This window comes from Pinus tabuliformis, chromosome 4_2 (genome assembly GCF_031772625.1).
Source record: "Pinus tabuliformis cultivar Carrire ecotype Pingquan chromosome 4_2, CPIR1, whole genome shotgun sequence".
Lineage (NCBI taxonomy): Eukaryota > Viridiplantae > Streptophyta > Pinopsida > Pinales > Pinaceae > Pinus > Pinus tabuliformis.
Window position 1 is genome coordinate 1,074,117,460 of NC_142304.1, and position 19,993 is coordinate 1,074,137,452.

The following is a 19,993-nucleotide window of genomic DNA, read 5'->3' on the forward strand; positions in this document are numbered from 1 at the left end:
ATATATTTGTCATCCCACCTTTCACGTTGTTAGGTGTGGAGCCTGATTATCTTCTATATTCAAAGGTATCGCCACATAGGACTCCAGTTCGAAATGGGGGCGGCAACGCCGCTTGTAAAATATTCGCTGCAGGGGGGTTCCAGGGGAGGGCGGCTGCGACCTTTGGGAGCCCCCCCCTGGCGGGGGGTTTCAGGGGCAACGGCCCCGAAGCTAAAAACAGCTGTAAAATTGCCTTGTAAAAGTATAGTAATTTCTAGTCAATCTAGGTCGTTCATTAGGCGGATGATCTGACGGTAGAACTTATGTTTAGTTTAGGGTTTTTTGCCCTAGAAGGAAACCCCTCTCTTTGTATGAGGGTATTGTATTTGAGGCTGTGTGATAGATGTGTATTCTGTGAGTGATAAATAGAGAGGTGAGACTGTGAGAGAAAACAGAGGATATTACAGTGGATTTGTTGTAGGTTGTGTCTCTTCATTTTGTTGGATAATAGAAAGGAAGGACTGGCTGTTCGGGGTGGACGTAGCCCAAACTGGGTGAACCACGTATATCTGTGTCTCTCTTGTTTTGTGTTTTTTCTGTGTTTATATTTATGCAATATTTTATGTGTTCCATTGCTCCGTAATATATAATTTTCTGTTGCTACTGAATTAGTATGTTCTGCTAAATAGCATCCCTACGAAATTCATCTAACTCATTTAATTGGAGAAGACGTTGTTGTTGTACCTCAGAGAGATCTAGTCCCAACTGAACTGCAGCTCTGAAAGTTCTGATCTGGAATTCTATTGGTAACAAAACCTGTTTGCCATATACCATCTCATATGGTGTATGTCCCGTGCTATTTCTCCAAGTGGTTATGTATGCCCACAAAGCCTTTGGGAATCGTTCAGCCCAATCCTTGATGAGCCCCAGAAATGGGTAGCTATATGGGCTCATTTTGCCTATGATTTTCATTTAATCCACCATTCTCCATATTTTTGTGCATGTTTTTGAAAGCATTTATGTCAATTGAGTGAATGGGGATAGTCACTTTGCCACATAGTCTAATGAGTGCTTATTGTAGATTTTTGGACAATTTTTGGACAAGGACCAGGCATTTATGAGCAGAATGGCAGCCAAATTCCAGGAAATAGGGCTGAGGACTTATAAGAGGGGTGTCTCCTTCATTAATGACCCCTTCCTCAAGTTCTCCAGCAGCAGCTCGGAGTACAAAGGCCACCACATCAATGATTCCAAGGGGCAGTCGAGCAAGTCAAGTAGGGCTGCTATTATCTCCAATTTTAGGCAGTCGAGTTCCTTAAGTTTATGAGGACTGTTGGGAGTCCTCACTTGTATAAATAAGAAGGCTTCAAGCCTCAGTAGGTTAGCCATTTGATAGTCTATTTTCGCACTTTTGTGAAACCTTCTACTTAGCTCATTTTCGAGCTATTTTTGAAGACAGTTTTGTGATGTAACAACTATTTTTTTTATCAATGAAGATGAATCCAGTTTTGAACCAGCACTGATCTTTTCTAGAGGGCTGAAGCTCTTGGGTTAGGGCCCAACCCAAGTTTCCCAGCACCTCCTTTGTGTATTTATATGTTTTTTCTTGCATTCATAGGATAATTTCTGTTGTTTAGGTTAAATATTGCTTTGGTAAAATAGGTTACCTTTGATGGTTAAAATAGTTATTCTTGCTTCAAGTTGCTTAAGTATTTTGATGTAGTAATAGAGAAAGATCCAAACAGGCTACCAGCAGGTCTTGACCTCCCTTCTCCCTCCCTGGGACCATGATTTGAGGTCAAGGCACTACTGCTGCCACCAAAAACATAGTTTTTACCCTTTATGCAATTGTCAGTGTGATGTTTTGAGTTGGAAAAGTAGATAGCAGTTTGGATTCACATGCTTAGATCATTTCATGCTCATTTACCATGGTTTTCTCATATAATTTTCTGTTCATAAAGTTCTGTTCAGCACTTCTCTGTTTTTAGGTCATATTTTAGGTCAAAATAGACAAACTCTGTTTTTTTTAGTTCTTGCTTAGGTCAGTTTTGGGAAGTAAGTGTGCAGCTCACTTGTAGAACACTCCAGCTTATCATTCCTCCATAGCACAACCTGTACCAGTTCATCTCTCAAGATTTCCCCACTCATTCGCCTCATTTCACCAATCTGCCCTAATTTCTGTGTTTTTGTACAAAGTTGATTTCTTCCCCTTTGAACAAATCCAACCCTTTCTTTCATTCCTGATCTTCATTGACAGAGTCCTAGACCCTCCAAAACCTTCATCCAGCCATCATTCTGTTTCACCTACCATTTTTCCACCTTCAAGCGTCCAAAAACCACTTTTAGCCTCCTCCTGTAGATCCTCTTGTAGAACCTCCTGTAGATCCCCTGCAGCCTCCTGTAGAAGTTCATGCAAGGGATTTTTCAAAGTCTAATCACAATGGAAGTCTCCAGAAGGGTACGAGGGACTTCTTAGGACCTCTCCACACCTTCCTTATCTTCAGAAAAAGCCAACTCCATCTTCCTTTGCCACCAAACCTCTGCACAATCACAATCAGTCAAACCATAAGCATAATAATTCCACATAAAAATACTTAAAGTACAAAAAGATGATTTCTTCTCATCTCTCTTCAGAAGTAGCTTGAATAAATGCAATTTACCTTTTCAGAAGTTAATGGCACCCATTTCAATGTTTTCCATCTCTTTTCTTGCACAACTAGGGTTTGTTAGGGTTTGCATTTCATTTCAGTTTTCCTTCTCTTTCTGCAAGTAGAATAGCCTCTATAGAGTTAGCTTTCTTCCATCACAGTAAAACCTTCTTCTGAGAACTCATAGAAGTTGGCGTAAGCTCCTAGCGAAATTGTGTCAGCTGATCAAGTGACAGCCTGCAGTAAGATCTTGTACTTGTGCATACAGCATCGTCGCTTCCAAGTTTGTTACGAACTACTAAGTTGATAAAAGTAAAGAAGGAAGCCCCAGGAGTTGTAGCATTATTGCTACAATACTAGAGCTCACCACTCTTTTTGACATCGTTGTCGGGGAAGCGTCAGAGTATTTTGTGATTACTTCCTTTCTTCTATTTTCTACTACAACATTCTGCTAAGTAGTTTATTTCAGCAAGAGCAGAGTAGTTGTTTCATTTCAATTCTGCAAAAGTAGATTAGACATTTCCTGCTTTCATTTCAGGTCTACAATTTCATTTCAGCAAGCGTAGATTAGGCATTTCCTACTTTCATTTTAATTCTGCAATTTCATTTCAACAAGAGTAGATTAGGCATTTGTTGGAAATAATACTGAGAGGGGGGGGTGAATCAGTATTATCACATTAATAAAACTTTTTCATTTCCATAATCAGATTCATATATGCTAATTCCACATCTTCTTATGATTCAGTTAGTTGAGTGTATTAGAACATTATCAATCATATTAACAGTAAACTGGTGCAGTAAAATAGAACAGACCATCACACATAAGTCACACACATGAACACCATGATATAAGGTGGAAACCCAATGCGGGAGAAAACCACCTGCTGCAAGTCATCTCAATCTTCTTCTTAATAAGAAAATTCTTTTACAATATTTTGTACTGGTGCAGTCTTATACCAGTACGGGAGCTACAACCCCCTTTTCTCTTGTACTAGCCTATCCATTTACTAGTACGCAGGCTGCTACCTGCTACAATGCTCCAAAGATTTCCTTTAGCTCTTGTACTATCTTAGATACTAGTATGTAGGTGCTGACCTACAATCTTCTCTCCTCCAGGTACCACGTTTCATCAATTTTCAGACTGGATACATTGAAGCACAACACATAATTTGAAAGGCCACGTTTCATCCAATTTTCATACTGGACCCAACAACAACATTGAAGCTCATAATCAAACAACCTTCTGAATCACCCAATCACCAGATCAATACATATACAATGAGAGTTATCAACTAGATCTAGTCCACCAGATCATATAAGGATAAGTCATTATGAACCTGATCCATTCATCTATCAATACTGAAGCTAATCATAATCATTCATAATACCAAACATCACTTCAAAACCCAGAACACAACAATAATAAACAGGAGCAGCTAAATAGATTTCATGAAAAGTCTGCAGCTTCACCCATAGAACACCTGCGTACATCCGCACTGTTTCCAACTGCTTTCCTGCGCACCCACGCACTGTGCCTCACGGACTTCCTGCGTACCTCCGCATCTGCAGCGCTTCTGGGCCTGCGTATCTGTGCACCTGCAGCGCTTCTGCGCCTGCGTATCTGCGCACCTGCAGCGTTTCTGCGCCTACGTATCTGCGCACCTGCAACGCTTCTGCGCCTGCGTATCTCTGCACTTTTCTTTCGCTGCACTTGCGGTCCTGCGGGTATAGACAATTTTCAGACTTCAAGGATAACCCAGACTATCAGATCTACAGATATGATCATGCGCCGAGGAGATATCAACCCATTAGTAGATCCAACTTGTAACCCTCATGTTTCTCTAGAATTTCAGATCTAGCTTCTCTTAAGATCTTCTTCTTTCACAAGTGTCTAGCCAAATAATCTCCTTTGCTTTATATAGGAAAGCTCTTTCTAAAACCATGAGTTAATACCATAGATAAACAATACAAGGGGCCCAAAAACATGGGGCTCAATAATAATAATAATAATATAAAACAATACCACTGACCAAACCATAGGATCAAATACGTCGGGCTAAATACTATGGTCCACCATTGGATTCCCACGTGAGAATACTTTTTCACTGCATGAAAGTGCATGAACTAGGGTCCGCACCTTTTACATGGTGTACCTGCGGGTATGTATGCACTTTATCTATGATATTCCTGCGGGTCCGCGCCTTTTGTACTGTGTACCTGCGTACTTCTTATTTTCTTCATTATTGTGAGCTAATCATCAATCTCTGCTACTGACTGGTTGTACTGTGATCCATCACCTGTATGAGTTGCCATCAAGGACAACACTTTAGCCATAATGCCAACAATCTCCCCCTTTGGACTTGATGGCAAAGCTTACTTGTCATACTAAGAACTTGTCATTTGATTCCTTTGAACTGTCATGCATCCTTGAATTATGTTACATCTGATATCTCTTCTGTAGATTCATCTGAATGTATATAAGTGAGATGTTCTTCTATGAGTGGGTTGCCATCAAGCACAACACATGCATCATAATGCCAACAATCTCCCCCTTTGGACTTGATGGCAACAACACCACATTACTCTCCCCCTTTGACATCAAGGGCAAAGGGTTATGCTCCCCCTGACTATAAATCAGATGAGCTCCCCCTTTGTATATGCCATGGTGCACCAATCTAATCATGCTGAAATGACTGCTCTGTTATATAGTGTTGTTCATGCTCAAGCTCCCCCTGACAGTAAGCAAGGTCTGCAAAAAGATGTTCTACAAGAAGAACATGACTCTATACATCATAAATGACCTTCCTATCACCAAAAGACTCAATACATATATCCATCACCCAACCAAGTGAGGATCATCCACCCAACCAAGTGGGGATACATCAGAAATATTACATCTTCATCCCAGGCATAGTGGGGAAACCAACATAGGCCGTTACATGACCTGAAGAGATCTCATCAAATGACTACAATAGATAGAGACACACTATTACATCATGAGTCTTGATATGACCTTTACAGAGATCAGACACCTAAATAAGATCATGATAAACATCAGAAACAACATTGTATGATTTGCTTCATAGTATCTGTCAATAGCAATTAGTGCATGAATCATAAAGGTATGTCCACATCAACAGAATTTCACATTCTATGTGAGAAACACCATAGCCATCATGATCATCATTTGGGAATATCTGCATCAATCAACATATGTACGAAACAACCTATCATCATTTAGGTAAGAGCTCATCATCATCATGCAACTTTGAATAATCACCCATGTATCCAGCTAACAATCCTCATATGTGCCAAGAATAATACGAATCTTGCATCATAATTCTTCTTATCCTTATGAAGATCACCATGTAAGCACCAGATATGTAGCATCAGAGAATCAACCATAAATCTGATCTGAAAATCAACTATGTAAATCCAAGAATCATATGAGATGGACAACTCATAACCACATCATAGCAAGATATATCATTTAGCCATATAATCTTCATCACCAAGGACTATTAACCATAATTCCAACAATGCATTAAAAACATATGCTCCCCCTAAACTGGTGCCATCTGTCAGATCTTATCAACAAGAAAAGTCAGCCAATAAATGCCTTAAGACAGATCCGCAGTTTCTCATTATATGGCCTGCGTGGCTCCGCACTTCACCTTCCGCTCCTCTGCGTATCCCCGCACTTGACTTTCTGTGTTTCTGCGTATTCCCGCAGAGAGCCTTCTACTACAGCGCGTACCCACGCACTGTTTCTTCAATCATGCCGCGTACTACTACTGTGGCCACACACCCTTAGATGTTATCGGGCCGTGTATCTACACACCTGCGGCTTCTGTAGCGCCGCGTACTTTCACTGTGCCTCCGCACCTGAACCTCTATCACGCCACGTACCTCCGCACTGGAACTGTGCCTTCGCTGCGTATCCTCGCATTTTCACTGTGTATCACCTGCGTTCCTCCGCACAGGAACTTTCGCTCTGCTACGTGCGTCTGCACTTTCACTGAAAATCGTCTGCATACCTCTGACTAGAACCCAATTAACAGTCCTCCTCTGTGCCACTGACAGTCAGATTCGCAGATCTGATCTTGTGCTCGAGAGATCATACTTCATAGATTCACTTCCAACTTCACTTTCCCTACTGCCTTTCTTCAAACAATCATATACGCGATTGTGCAGTATCCAACTCACGTATATACGTGACTTTCCTTTATGGAGTTTGCATATGAGATTCAGGACACTGAAGTTTTGTACTTTCAACTCCCTCTGATTCTGGTATGTCTGTACGTTGTGATGTGCCGCCCTTTTCTGACTGTACTTCCTTTTTCCCCCATATCTTCAAACGTGATGATGACATTTTCTCCTTTTGATATGGTTCCCACACTTTGTTCCTGCATTCCTTAGCTATATGTCCAAGCTTGTTACATGCATAACATCTTACATGTTTCATATTCTTCTTGTAACAGTCAGCAGCTTTATGACCATACATACTGCAAGCAAAGCAATATCCATTAAAGTACCTTGAATGTGATGATCTTTCTGCATAATGGTCTTGAACCCTTCTTCTTCTACATCTAGCTGCAACATGTCCAAGATTATGACATACATAACATTCAACATTATTCGTAGGAGGAGTAAAGGATTTTCTTTGAGGAATCTCTTTCCTTGGTTGATGATGAGATTGATCTTTCATTTCTTCTTTGATCACTTTAGATTTCTCTTTAGAGTTCCTTGCCTCACCTTGTGAACTCGATTCACCTTCAACATTTTCATGGAAGCCAAGACCAGTTTTGATAGCAGGAGACCTTTGACTATTAAGAATATCATCCAAGACTTTAGTACTATCTTGAAATCGTAAGAGCTTACCCTTTTCTTCTAATTACGCCGTAAGGCGTTTCCCTCTGAGATCCATCCCCCAGTTTGCCTACGTGTACTCCTCTCACTCCGTACGATGAGATGTTAGACGATTACAAACACCACAACCGTCGATCAAAAATGTCACTGAGGCGGTCCGGGTAATGAAGAGCGCACAGAGAAGCTAAAACGGTGGTGTCAATGGGATTCACTCACACAGAAAGGCGGCTTTACCAATTGATGTTTGCTGACCGTGAAGAGTCCCTATGAAGAAGAGGCGGTTGTGCTGCTGCACATCAGAAACAGTTCCAAATTGATCTTACAGCACATGCAGATTCTGAGATGAAAAATAGAGAATCTGTCTCGTTGGAGATTATGTTCACATTATGTTCTCTTATTTGTTTGATCATGCGTTACACTGAACTCTGCAGGTAATTAATACTGGTTTCAGTTTTGGATGACTGAACTTTGAATGAATTTATATTGTGTCCATAGATTCCTGGAAGGGACCGAAACGATTGCTCGAGTTCCAATCCTGTGCTGCGGGTAAACAGAAGGCCTCACAAATTGAAAAAGATGGAGCCGAGGCCAAAAGGCAGCGCAGGGCATCAAAGAGCACTGGAGATGATTTTGAGTTTTTTTGTTGCATCAAAGAGCACTGGAGATGATTTTGAGGAATTTGTTGCACTGTTGGAAAAAATTCAATATATGAAGACCTTTCACGGGAACTTCGGAATCTGGGAGGAGGTATCAATGCGACAAGACTCTGATATGAAGGTTATGAAAAGTAAATCGCCCTGGATACCCTCGTTTGAGTGGGAAGACTTTTCTGGATTCGCAGCTAAGGATACCATCAAAAGGATCTCTGCTGATCATTTTAATACGACTTATTCTTCGTATGACAAGCGCCCTGCTGAAAGCTTTGATCTGAACGTAGAGGCCTCCTCAAACCAAAAGATCTCTGCAGGGTTTTAGACATTTGCTTGGGGTTTTTAAATCTCTGCAGGATTTTAGACATTTGCTTGGGGTTTTTAAAAGGGAATCTGTGCAGATGTCATTGTGGTGTAAAAGGATCTGCATATGTTGAGAATCTACAGTGGTATCAGCCATGAATTATTATAGAGACAAAGGTATGATCCTAGGATAAAACTGATGTAAGCTAGCTGGATTGCCCCCTGTTCTATGACGCCATACACCTTTTTTTTTCAGATGAAAAAAGCGATATATTTATCAGTATAGAATTTACATATGATGCAAAATCTGCAGCACAAAGGTGCATATCAGAGTTTTAAATCCGAACAATTCAGCCAACATACTTCAAAATGAAGCTTTAAACCAGACCAGGATACATATAAATTTTCTGCTAATTCTGGTAATGTTTTGTTTGTTCTTAGATGTTCAGCCAGCTTATTCTAGCCTGTGTCAACATACATCTGTATATTTAGACCATCAAGTAAAGCAAGAAGAAAAGTAGAATATTCAAACCGCTATCAAAAAAGAGTATGTCCTGTTGAAGTTACACCGTGCAGGGTAGAGAACTTCTGTAGGTTCATTTTGTGGTTTTCAATGTCTGAGCTAAATAATAATTCTTTTCAGTACTGCTTGTTTTTAAACTGGTTTAAGGATAACCCTGTTCTATGACGCCATACACCTTTTTTTTTCAGATGAAAAAAGCGATATATTTATCAGTATAGAATTTACATATGATGCAAAATCTGCAGCACAAAGGTGCATATCAGAGTATTTCGTGGCAATGTTGATTTGCTCTTTCTGATTTATAAGATTTCTGTTGTTATTTCACGGGAGGTTGCTATGCGCTGTATCATCTCCAAGTGCAGCCGAGGATAGTTAACAACAAATCGTGAACTCCTATGGAAAATGAGCTTTGAAAGGATCTAAAAAAAAGTGAATTCTCAAGGAATTTATAGAACGTCAATTTTGGTGTTCATCCCCTTCTCCAAGTCCATCTACCGCTGTCACTATTCTGTCTGCTCGAGGAAAAGCTGTTGGCACTCTAAACCACTTTGCTATAGGAGAAGTTGTCAGCACTGCAAACCACTTTGCTATAACAAGACACCAAGCTCAAGAAAGAACATATCCACCGTATCTGCTATCTGCTCTACTTTGTATTTTGCCATTGGCATGTCTACCTGTAATATTAGTGTCTATGTAATACATTGTGATTTCGATGACATCAAGGGACTCAATGAGAAAGCTGTAGTTCTAACTCCTAAACTACTATTTTATGTGTGTTGATTCTTGAATACTCCAATTTCTTGTATGTTTGATGTAGGAATTAGTTGCATCAATATTAATATTTTGTAAGTGTTCTAAATTTTTGAATATATATATATCCTTGTCACATTTCGAATGTTGCTGTGTCTTGTGTTGGACGCTCGTATCCACGTCTCTTGCATGTCCCAAGTCCTGGTGTTGTGCGACCTAGAATCCCATGATGAATTGAATCACAGATCCATTTTTAATTTCAAATGAGTAGAATTGAAAGAACATTTGATGTTGAGTCTCTCCAAGTTGTTTGAATCAGTTGTTTTCTTTTGATGCATTGTATACTTGAGATTCAAAGTACTTGAATAAGTTTAAAAAATTTATATGCAGAAATCTTCCAAACTCATCTCTTAAAGGGGTTCTAGCACCAGAATTGGCCCTTCTAGCTTCGCTGCAGACACTGTAAGTGCCTATTACTCAAATGAAGCTTGCACATGAGCCAAGTTTTTGTACAGTTATAAGTTAGTGTAGAAATATGAATATGTTTGCCGAACTGTTGACATGAACAACCTCGAGCAAATTGGTATCTTATGCAGGAACCTTCGTGCAAACAATATACTGGGTACCATACCAAGAGAACTTGGTCAACTAAAGAATCTACAGAATTTGGATCTGGCTTTGAATTGGCTTAGTGGTGCCATTCCCAATGAAATTGGAAATTTTTCAAACATTGCCATAATGTAAGATAAATCCAATCTGGTGCACTTTGATTGAGCCCGACGCTGGATATTATTAACAAATGCATTAGCATGTCTCCCTTTTGATTATTTTAAATGTACTCGCATAAGTATATACCTTCTTGTTCAGATCCCTGGAGGGCAATAATTTGGCAGACACCATACCTCCAGAACAGCAGTTGACTCGGTTTTGGGTGCCAATTCCAACAACTTGGGTAAAAGTGAGCTTACAGTTAGCCATTTGAACAAGCTGTTCACATGGCCAGATTACACAATTTGAAAACTTAATGTGTACAAGATCAAAATTCATTCAGTAAATAGCAACTTTGAGCATTGAAATAGATAATAAGAGCAAGAATTGAGGTGGGGTGTGAAAATCCCATAACTTCAAGTCATAGAGCTATTGGCTCTGAGCACCATGGATCCCTCAATTATGAAAAGTATGGAAGTAAAGTTAGATAAACTACCCAGCAAAGAAATTTTTCAGGCTCCTGATCTGCGCAAAGCATTCCAAGTAAGTATGCTTTTCTACCCTTGGTACAGACTCCAGAGTAGAACATTGGAGATCTTCAATTTCAAATTTCAATCCCAATGATTTAAGTATTATTTACTGAACCGAGTAGAGAGAATTTCATGCTAAACCCACTGCAGTAAATTTTACTTGAAGAAAATGCTGACCCTCCGACTGCTCTGTCTCTTTATATTGATATGGGAATCCCAATTTCTCTCACCTATTAATCTTCATATGCATGCAGACTTTATACAAAGGCAGATCATTTAGAGAGTTTACCAGTGGAGCTTTGTCCAGGGCCAAGGCTAAAACTGCAGTGGGTCCTTTGGAAACTATCTGGTAACTTTTCTTCATTCATTCTTCATTTTATTCAGAGACAAGATGAAATGTTTTTAATCTTTTTATTGGAAATTTCAAGTTGCATTATGCAGACAGCATGGTGCTTACTCTATAAAGTCCAAGATCCTACTGGAAGTTACTGCTTAGTAATGGGAAAAATGGAAAGAAAACTCTTTTCTTTTTTTTCAATATCTATTATTCTTAGTATCCATTTAGGGGTTGGGGGTGATGGGAGGAGGGTTCGGTTCCAGACATTTTTTTTCTTCCTGTTCTTACTGTTTTTTAGGTCTTGGGCTTCCTGAAATTTATAAAGCCTTTTATCTTTTGGCAGCAGAAAAGCCATCATTCAAATTAAGTGTGGCTGATTACAAGGAACTAACTAGAGATGATGCAACGCGGAAATGGTCATTTTCTCATGGGGTTGTTAACAGCTTGGACTGCTCAAAATGTAAACGTTAGAAATACTGATCGAATCCTCTTGAAATAGAAGTTCCAGCTGGCTACGAGAATCCTTGGGTCTGGGAAACCGTGGGTTGTCAGATGAAACCAAGGGAATTTGGATGGTGGAGGATGAATGCTGGGACGAAAATTACCCACTGTCTCTTCCACAGTGCTATCTCGCTTGACCTCTTCTCAATGTTCATGGGATGCTGCAACCATGGTGGGGTGGTGATGATGCTTCTGCATCATTGAACTTGGTGGGAAAAGGTGCTTTTGAAGTAATCTGACTGTTGACATCCACTTTGAATTTGAAGTCAATATCTCTAAACCTTGTATGCATGGCATTGGATAAAGGTGACAGTTACTTGGAGGCTAATTCTCATTTTATCGGTGTTTTTTATTACTTGGAATTTTCTGAATTGGTTGGCCTTGGGAATCACTCCTGCTCAGTTAATTTTCTTCTACACTTGTCTCCATAACCCACAGAATTCAAGGCACTACAGTCACAAACAAAATTTTAAGAGTTTCTCATCATTGCTTTTGAAGATTTACATGTGGGTCTGCAGATTTGAGGTGTTTGAGAGCAGATTTGCACAAAGAATTTTAGCAAATTAATGATTATAAGAGCTGATCTGAACATTAGCTTGATGTCCCATCAATTTCTCAGCAGAATTTAGGTGTAACAATTGAATTACAGTAAACTAATTTTCTGATACCAAGTGTCTTTGTTGGTCAAAGTCATTTTTTTTGCACTTTAGATCACATAAGGATCTCTCCTGAGGGTAGAAAAGCACTAGCCCAAAGTGCAGAGGGAGTATACAATAGGTGACAATGTACCCTCCCTAGTTCCCTTTTAATTGGATGGCTTCTAAGCGTTAATTGTACATAGAACTTGGAACTTGGGAATGTATGCCTTTGTATATGCAACCATTTGCCCTATGAAGCTCTATAGTTGGATCTTCTATGCCTGGCTTCAACCTTGTAAAATTTTGAGCAATCCAATTATTTATCAGGAAAATAACACTTCTCAAACTACATTTCTCTAAAGTTTGTTTACAGAATTTGCAAATCTTATTGCACTCCGAAGTTGCAGGATGCTTTTTTTGCTTTTGTCAAACCTGCAAAGCGCACAAAAATTTCGACCATGTTTTGGCAGGTGCCTAGAACTCACCCACTATGTCACTCTTAAATTGGTGAAAGTCAGTTTGTGTTTCCAGGGAACCTTTATTTTCCCTAGAAAAATGAGGGCAATCAGATGATCATTGTATCTAGTTGCATTGATAATAGAGAGTCAATTTAGAACACAAAAAATAGTGTGCACATTCTAGAGCAGATGTAATGTTATGTTGTGCTTTTATTACTTTAAATAGGACATTTTTTTTCAAAAGCAACATCAACAACAATTGAATGGTTATCATGGTTGTAATATAGTTAATATGGATTCAGAATAGCCAAGAATTGTATAGTGTGAGGCCATGTTATATGTATCTCCTAAGAGGCCAGACACATCCCCCAGGGTTTGCATGTCTGTATCCCATGTCTCAAATACATGACACACTTAGGCATGTGTTGGACATGAGTTTGACACATTTCCTAAAAAAAACAAGACACGTGGAAAACTTGATTCTGACACATGACCTATCATGTCTCGAGTGTTGGACGTGCAAGGAGCCAAAACAGAACTAGAAAAGCAGTTTCACCTCCTTTTTTCACTTCCAGCCACAGGAAAATGCTCTAATATTGTGTAGGTGATTGCGTAGGTAAAGAAGAATGAAGGAGGTGAAATTGTTGTTTCTCCAATTTTAGTGTTCTTCTTTTATACCACAAAGGTCACAGGAAAAAGGGAAGAACGTCAATTTTGGTGTTCATCCCCTTCTCCAAGTCTATCTACCGCTGTCACTATTCTGTCTGCTCGAGGAAAAGCTGTCGGCACTCTAAACCACTTTGCTATAGGAGAAGCTGCCGGCATTGCAAACCACTTTGCTATAACAAGACACCAAGCTCAAGAAAGAACATATCCACCATATCTGCTATCTGCTCTACTTTGTATTTTGCCATTGGCATGTCTACCTGTAATATTAGTGTCTATGTAATACATTGTGATTTCGATGACATCAAGGGACTCAATGAGAAAGCTGTAGTTCTAACTCCTAAACTACTATTTTATGTGTGTTGATTCTTGAATACTCCAATTTCTTGTATGTTTGATGTAGGAATTAGTTGCATCAATATTAATATTTTGTAAATGTTCTAAATTTTTGAATATATATATATATCCTTGTCACATTTCGAATGTTGCTGTGTCCTGTGTTGGACGCTCGTATCCACGTCTCTTGCATGTCCCAAGTCCTGGTGTTGTGCGACCTAGAATCCCATGATGAATTGAATCACAGATCCATTTTTAAGTTCAAATGAGTAGAATTGAAAGAACATTTGATGTTGAGTCTCTCCAAGTTGTTTGAATCAGTTGTTTTCTTTTGATGCATTGTATACTTGAGATTCAAAGTACTTGAATAAGTTTTAAAAATTTATATGCAGAAATCTTCCAAACTCATCTCTTAAAGGGGTTCTAGCACCAGAATTGGCCCTTCTAGCTTCGCTGCAGACCTGTAAGTGCCTATTACTCAAATGAAGCTTGCACATGAGCCAAGTTTTTGTACAGTTATAAGTTAGTCTAGAAATATGAATATGTTTGTCGAACTGTTGACATGAACAACCTTGAGCAAATTGGTATCTTATGCAGGAACCTTCGTGCAAACAATATACTGGGTACCATACCGAGAGAACTTGGTCAACTAAAGAATCTACAGAATTTGGATCTGGCTTTGAATTGGCTTAGTGGTGCCATTCCCAATGAAATTGGAAATTTTTCAAACATTGCCATAATGTAAGATAAATCCAATATGGTGCACTTTGATCGAGCCCGACGCTGGATATTATTAACAAATGCATTAGCATGTCTCCCTTTTGATTATTTTAAATGCACTCGCATAAGTATATACCTTCTTGTGCAGATCCCTGGAGGGCAATAATTTGGCAGGCACCATACCTCCAGAACAGCAGTTGACTCGGTTTTGGGTGCCAATTCCAACAACTTGGGCAAAAGTGAGCTTACAGTTAGCCATTTGAACAAGCTGTTCCCATGGCCAGATTACACAATTTGAAAACTTAATGTGTACAAGATCAAAATTCATTCAGTAAATAGCAACTTTAAGCATTGAAATAGATAATAAGAGCAATAATTCCCATAGCTGACCAATCTCATAGACAATCAGTGAAACCGGTGCAACCAGGACCTCCCTCAAGCCAAAGAAGAAGTGGATCATTTGCTGGATTACTTTCTGACTTCACAGAATAGTATAAAAGTTCTCTTCCATTGGCCTCACTAACTGTCACATACCTGCATGAATATGAAGAAAACACAAAGACTTTCATGCAGTTAATTGTTCATCCAATAGAATATAAGAGTGGTAGAATCACATCTTTAAGCACTCCATATAACAATTTTCGCTCCTAGTCTTTTACATATTTTGAACTCTCCATGCAACAATTTTGACTTTAATATTTTTTAGCTTCAATTGTCACCAAATTTATTAAGTATCCATAGAAATTAAACTCTGTTCAAACATATTCACAGTCTGTGCATAACAATTAGATATATGTATATCTTTTATGTTTTTCTGTCTTTCTTTGTCATATAAGCATGCACTCTACAAGCTATGAACATTCTACAAGCTATGAACTCTTTGGTTATGTTCTTAATCTTTGCATAAGTACACAGCTAATTGTTTATTTACAAACAGGGGCAAATTCATGCATGCTATTTTTGAAAATTTTTGAAAATGACTGTGTTAATGAATAAATATTCTTTCCAGTGAAAAATCTGGCACTTTGAATTTGTTACTTTCAATTATTATTACATTTGAACATGAACTTTATTCATGAATAAATATACTTTACCTTGGATAGATATGGCACGTACCCAGCATATATCTCATAACTAATATTGCCATGATATCCTGGAAAGGACTCCACTCTGGCATTTGCAGGTGCTGCCTTGCAATTCAGCTGAAGTGAGGTGATAATCAGAGATATAATTACATGGGTAGTGAATAAATTAACCACAAATTGCATGGACTTCGTCAGGGAAGACATTGTTATGGAAATACACCCAACCTCACTCCAATTAAAAAGAAAACAGTGTGTCTATACATATATATTTCTCGAGCGCACTTCTAATAGGCCTCGAAATGTTTTGATATATATGGACAGTTCATTAAAGACAACGATAATTCTTATTTAAAATGATTCAGTTATTTTCATGACTCATTTGAACATTTAAAGATTATGTCAAATCGTACGTATCTCTATCAGTGTGAATATCCTCAGGCTAAGTCAACAGAATATTTTCTACATTGCCCCTTCAAGATGATCAAACGTTATCTTCTCTACCTGCCATTCATTTCAGCCCGCCAGCCGGTGTAAAGACTTCTTGTATCCATGTAATGCCTGGAAAATAGCATCCACGTCCATATCCTGGAGCTTATCTGATTGCCGATTTTCTGAATATTTGGCAATTGGATGGACAAGGATATGGGCACGGTTAAAAATTTCACGGTTTTTATGTCCACCAGATTATTAAATATTTGGGGAATTTGCAATCCAGATAAAACACTTAGTCAAAAATTTAACTGCGCCTCCAAATATTTGGGGATTCTGTAATCGAAATAAAAAATGTTGTCAAATATTTAACTGCTCCCCTAAATATTTGGGGAATCTGCAATCAAGATACCATACAAGGCTGTACCCAAATCCACCCAAATCCAAAAGTGAGAAGACTAATTAAGTTGTTGGAAAGAGGATCCACAGTTGGATATTTATGCCATGGGATGTTAGGCAAGCTACATAATTTCTGATAACCAGTTCCTCATTTTTCAGATTTCATAGTTGGAAATCATGTTTTGTCTTTGTATCGAAATGAATGGCACTGAGTGCTATGAATTTCACCTAGATTACTCAGAAGAATTTTGAATACATTTGTGTTTCATCTAGAGTGTAAGTACTCGGTACAAGTAAAGTTAGCTACATGTTCTCACCCATAATGTTTGCCTGGTTCGTGACCAACATCATGATAGGATAGTATAATATTGTGAAATATTATCCTAGAGCATTCAAGGCATTCAACCCATATTATATAGCAAAGTACTCGGTACAAGTAAAGTTAGCTTCATGTTCTCACCCATAATGTTTGCCTGGTTCGTGACCAACATCATGATAGGATAGTATAATATTGTGAAATATTATCCTAGAGCATTCAAGGCATTCAACCCATATTATATATACTATTACTTTCATGAATATCACTAATAAGGATGGGTGATGCTTGTAGGTTTAGTCTTATGTATAACAGGTATTGATTATTCGCATGATGATATGTGTCTCATTTTATCATATAGTATACTTGGAACTGTTTTCTAACTGAATTGATAAATCCATACCAATGATTTTCTCAAACAAAATTCGTAACTTCATCCCAATTATTTATGTTAAAGCTATATAAATAGAAATATATAAATAGAAACACTAACATCAGTGCTTTGTTCTGACTGGATCCAGTGCGGAGGCCATGTTTGCAGACTTGGGCCATTTCAACAGGAAATCAATCCAGGTCCAAGCTATATGTCAAGGACATAATTATTAGTATTTCATCATACCTGCGTGCTTCACCCTCAAGTTTTAGTACCATAATGAGAAATTTGGGTTTTTCGTTGCAGCTTGCTTTCTGTGTGTTGGTTTACCCATCTCTGCTTATCACATATACGAGACAAGTGACTTATTTGATAGAAAACCCAGGGGACATAGGCTCTACATTTTACAAAGCAATACTACAGCCCGTGTATTGGTTAATGTTCATTGTTGCCACTTTAGCAGCCATTGTAGCCAGTCAAGCATTGATTACAACAACATTCTCAATCATAAAACAGTCCATGGCTCTTAGCTGCTTCCCTCGATCTTATTTTCCACCACAGGGATGAAAAATGTTGCCTTATTTCATATCATAATGTACTGATATTCAGTATATAATGAAAATTCTAATCATTTACCATGTTTTAAATATGCATTCATTTTTAAATTTATGGAATTTATGGTAGATTATCTACGTATGAATCATGATTTGAAATCTTGGCATTGTAGAAGAAGAATACCAAAGTTTTGTGATTTTTAGGTTATCATTAGATAGCAAAAGATGGACAAGATATTACAATGTGTTTTTAAATTATGTTTTGGAAGAGATAAAAGTTTTGATAGCGTTTTCAATTTACTTCAGTTTTGACAGTGGATATGTGAGCTTGGCTATATGGAGATAATTAGAGCTATTTAATACTACTCATTGTTTGGTGAATTTGAGATTCAAAGTTTGTCTACCAAATGTTTTACAGCAAATTGACAACATTGGCTAGCTTGCTGCTTGAATTCGCATCAGCTCTTGAAATGTCACCACTTATGAATTACCAACGAAGAATAATAGCATATATATGGTTAGATATTTTATTTTTCTTACTTACATTGTTACTGGTCTTGATGGTGTTGTTTTGTTTGTGGCGAATTTTAAGAAGAATTGATCACGCTCCTTTGGAAGTGCCAACCCTTGATGCTAAGTTGTGATGTAAAATACAGGAAGATAGAAACCTTTGCATTGTTGTATTGATAATATGTTGTTTTTATTGACTTTTGGGGCTTGGAAAAACTTGTTTCCTTCACTGGTGAGAATATTAGAAGGATAATCTATGACAAATAGTGCACGGGACATCGTTTACACAAAATATTTTGCTTATACTACCCTTCACTCTGTTTTTTGCTATCTCTGAAGGCGTTTATCTATCATCTGTATTGAATAAGGTACCACAAGGAGGTTGGTGTCCCTTCCTAATTGCAACAATTTTTCTGACCATAATGTTCTCTTAGAACTATGGAAGGCAGAAAAGTATAAATATTTAGCACGGAGAAAACTCAGCATAGAAGGTTTGAATGGATTGCTTGCGAGGGTGAATTCACGTGTACCAGGAATTTGTTTCTTTTGCACTAACCTTATATTTGGCATGTTGCTATTCTTCCACACACTACTATTACTTACCCATATTCATACACACATCACTAATAGTTTCAAGTGTAACTCAATATCATCCACCCTTGCATTCAACAATGTCCATTCACATGTCATTATTCTTCTACACACTATTATTTATAAAATATCTATATTCAACATACACATAACTAACAATTTCAATTGCAACTCTTTATCATCCACCCTTGCTTTCAACAATGCCCATTCACATGTCTCTATTCTTCCACACTTTATGCCTTACGGCGTTTCCTTTGCAACATCAGGTGCAAATGCTAGTTTACCTTTCAAGATATTTACCTCAACTTGAAGTTGTTCTTCCTTTTCTAGACATTGCTTCTTCATGTCTTCTTCAGCTTTTCTTCCTTCTTCCATTTGTTGCCTTAGTTTGAGTATCTCCTTTTCTTGTTCTTCATTCAGATCCTGCTGCATTTGACGAACTCTGAAGGCACATTCCAGATGGGATTTTAAGCTGATGACTTCGTTGTCTTGTTTTTCAATTGCTTGGTGTAGATCTTCATTCTGCTTCTTTGATTCTTCAAGATATTCCTTTAGTGAGAGGATCGTGGCTTCAAGACTTTCATAATAACTGGATCGATCTCTGAGCTCCTTGATTGTTGTGTTCTTTTCAATGACTTCATTTCTTAGAGATGTTGCTTCAACCTGCAACTTTTGATACTTTTCCTTGAATAACTCTCGATGAGCTTTTTTTCTAGTAACAGCTTCTTTGAGGGCACCACTCTTTATGTTCAGAAGTCTTTCTTTTTCATTAATTTTGTTTGTCAGCCTGTTAATTTATGCCTCTATTTGATATCCTTCTTCCTCACCCATAAGAGCACATTCAGTTGTTTCGTTATCACTTCCATATTTTCCAAATGGATAGATAGTCGGAACATCAGAGGATAGCAAATTCATACCTAATAGTTCATCTTCATTCTGAAATGATTCTGAAACTGATTCTGAATCTGAAGAGCTTCTTATACCTAATCCCCAATCGATTCTCCCACTGTCATAGTTCTTCTGAGATGTCTTCTTCTTCTTATGAGCTTTCTTCTTAAGCTTCTTTCCCATTATTTCACGGATCTCCTTCAAGCGATCAAGCTTCTACCAAAGGACCTGC

General features: G+C 38.2%; 2 long non-coding RNA genes across 4 annotated transcripts; both read left to right on the forward strand.

Annotated features, from left to right (window-relative positions):
• Positions 1 to 7,660: 7,660 nt before the first annotated feature.
• LOC149173363 (uncharacterized) lies at positions 7,661 to 10,351 on the forward strand. The gene is made up of 3 exons (XR_016259673.1): positions 7,661 to 8,626; positions 10,113 to 10,184; positions 10,319 to 10,351. It is a non-coding gene; the product is annotated as an uncharacterized LOC149173363 (long non-coding RNA).
• A 279-nt stretch (positions 10,352 to 10,630) lies between these two features.
• Positions 10,631 to 14,845, forward strand: LOC149173364 (uncharacterized). 3 transcript variants are annotated; one of them, XR_016259675.1, is made up of 5 exons: positions 10,631 to 10,973; positions 11,215 to 11,309; positions 11,644 to 12,017; positions 14,289 to 14,359; positions 14,494 to 14,845. It is a non-coding gene; the product is annotated as an uncharacterized LOC149173364 (long non-coding RNA). The 3 variants fall into 3 exon arrangements; XR_016259676.1 differs by lacking the exon at positions 11,644 to 12,017; XR_016259674.1 differs by lacking the exons at positions 14,289 to 14,359; positions 14,494 to 14,845 and having other exon boundaries at positions 11,641 to 11,773.
• The last annotated feature ends 5,148 nt before the right edge of the window (positions 14,846 to 19,993 follow it).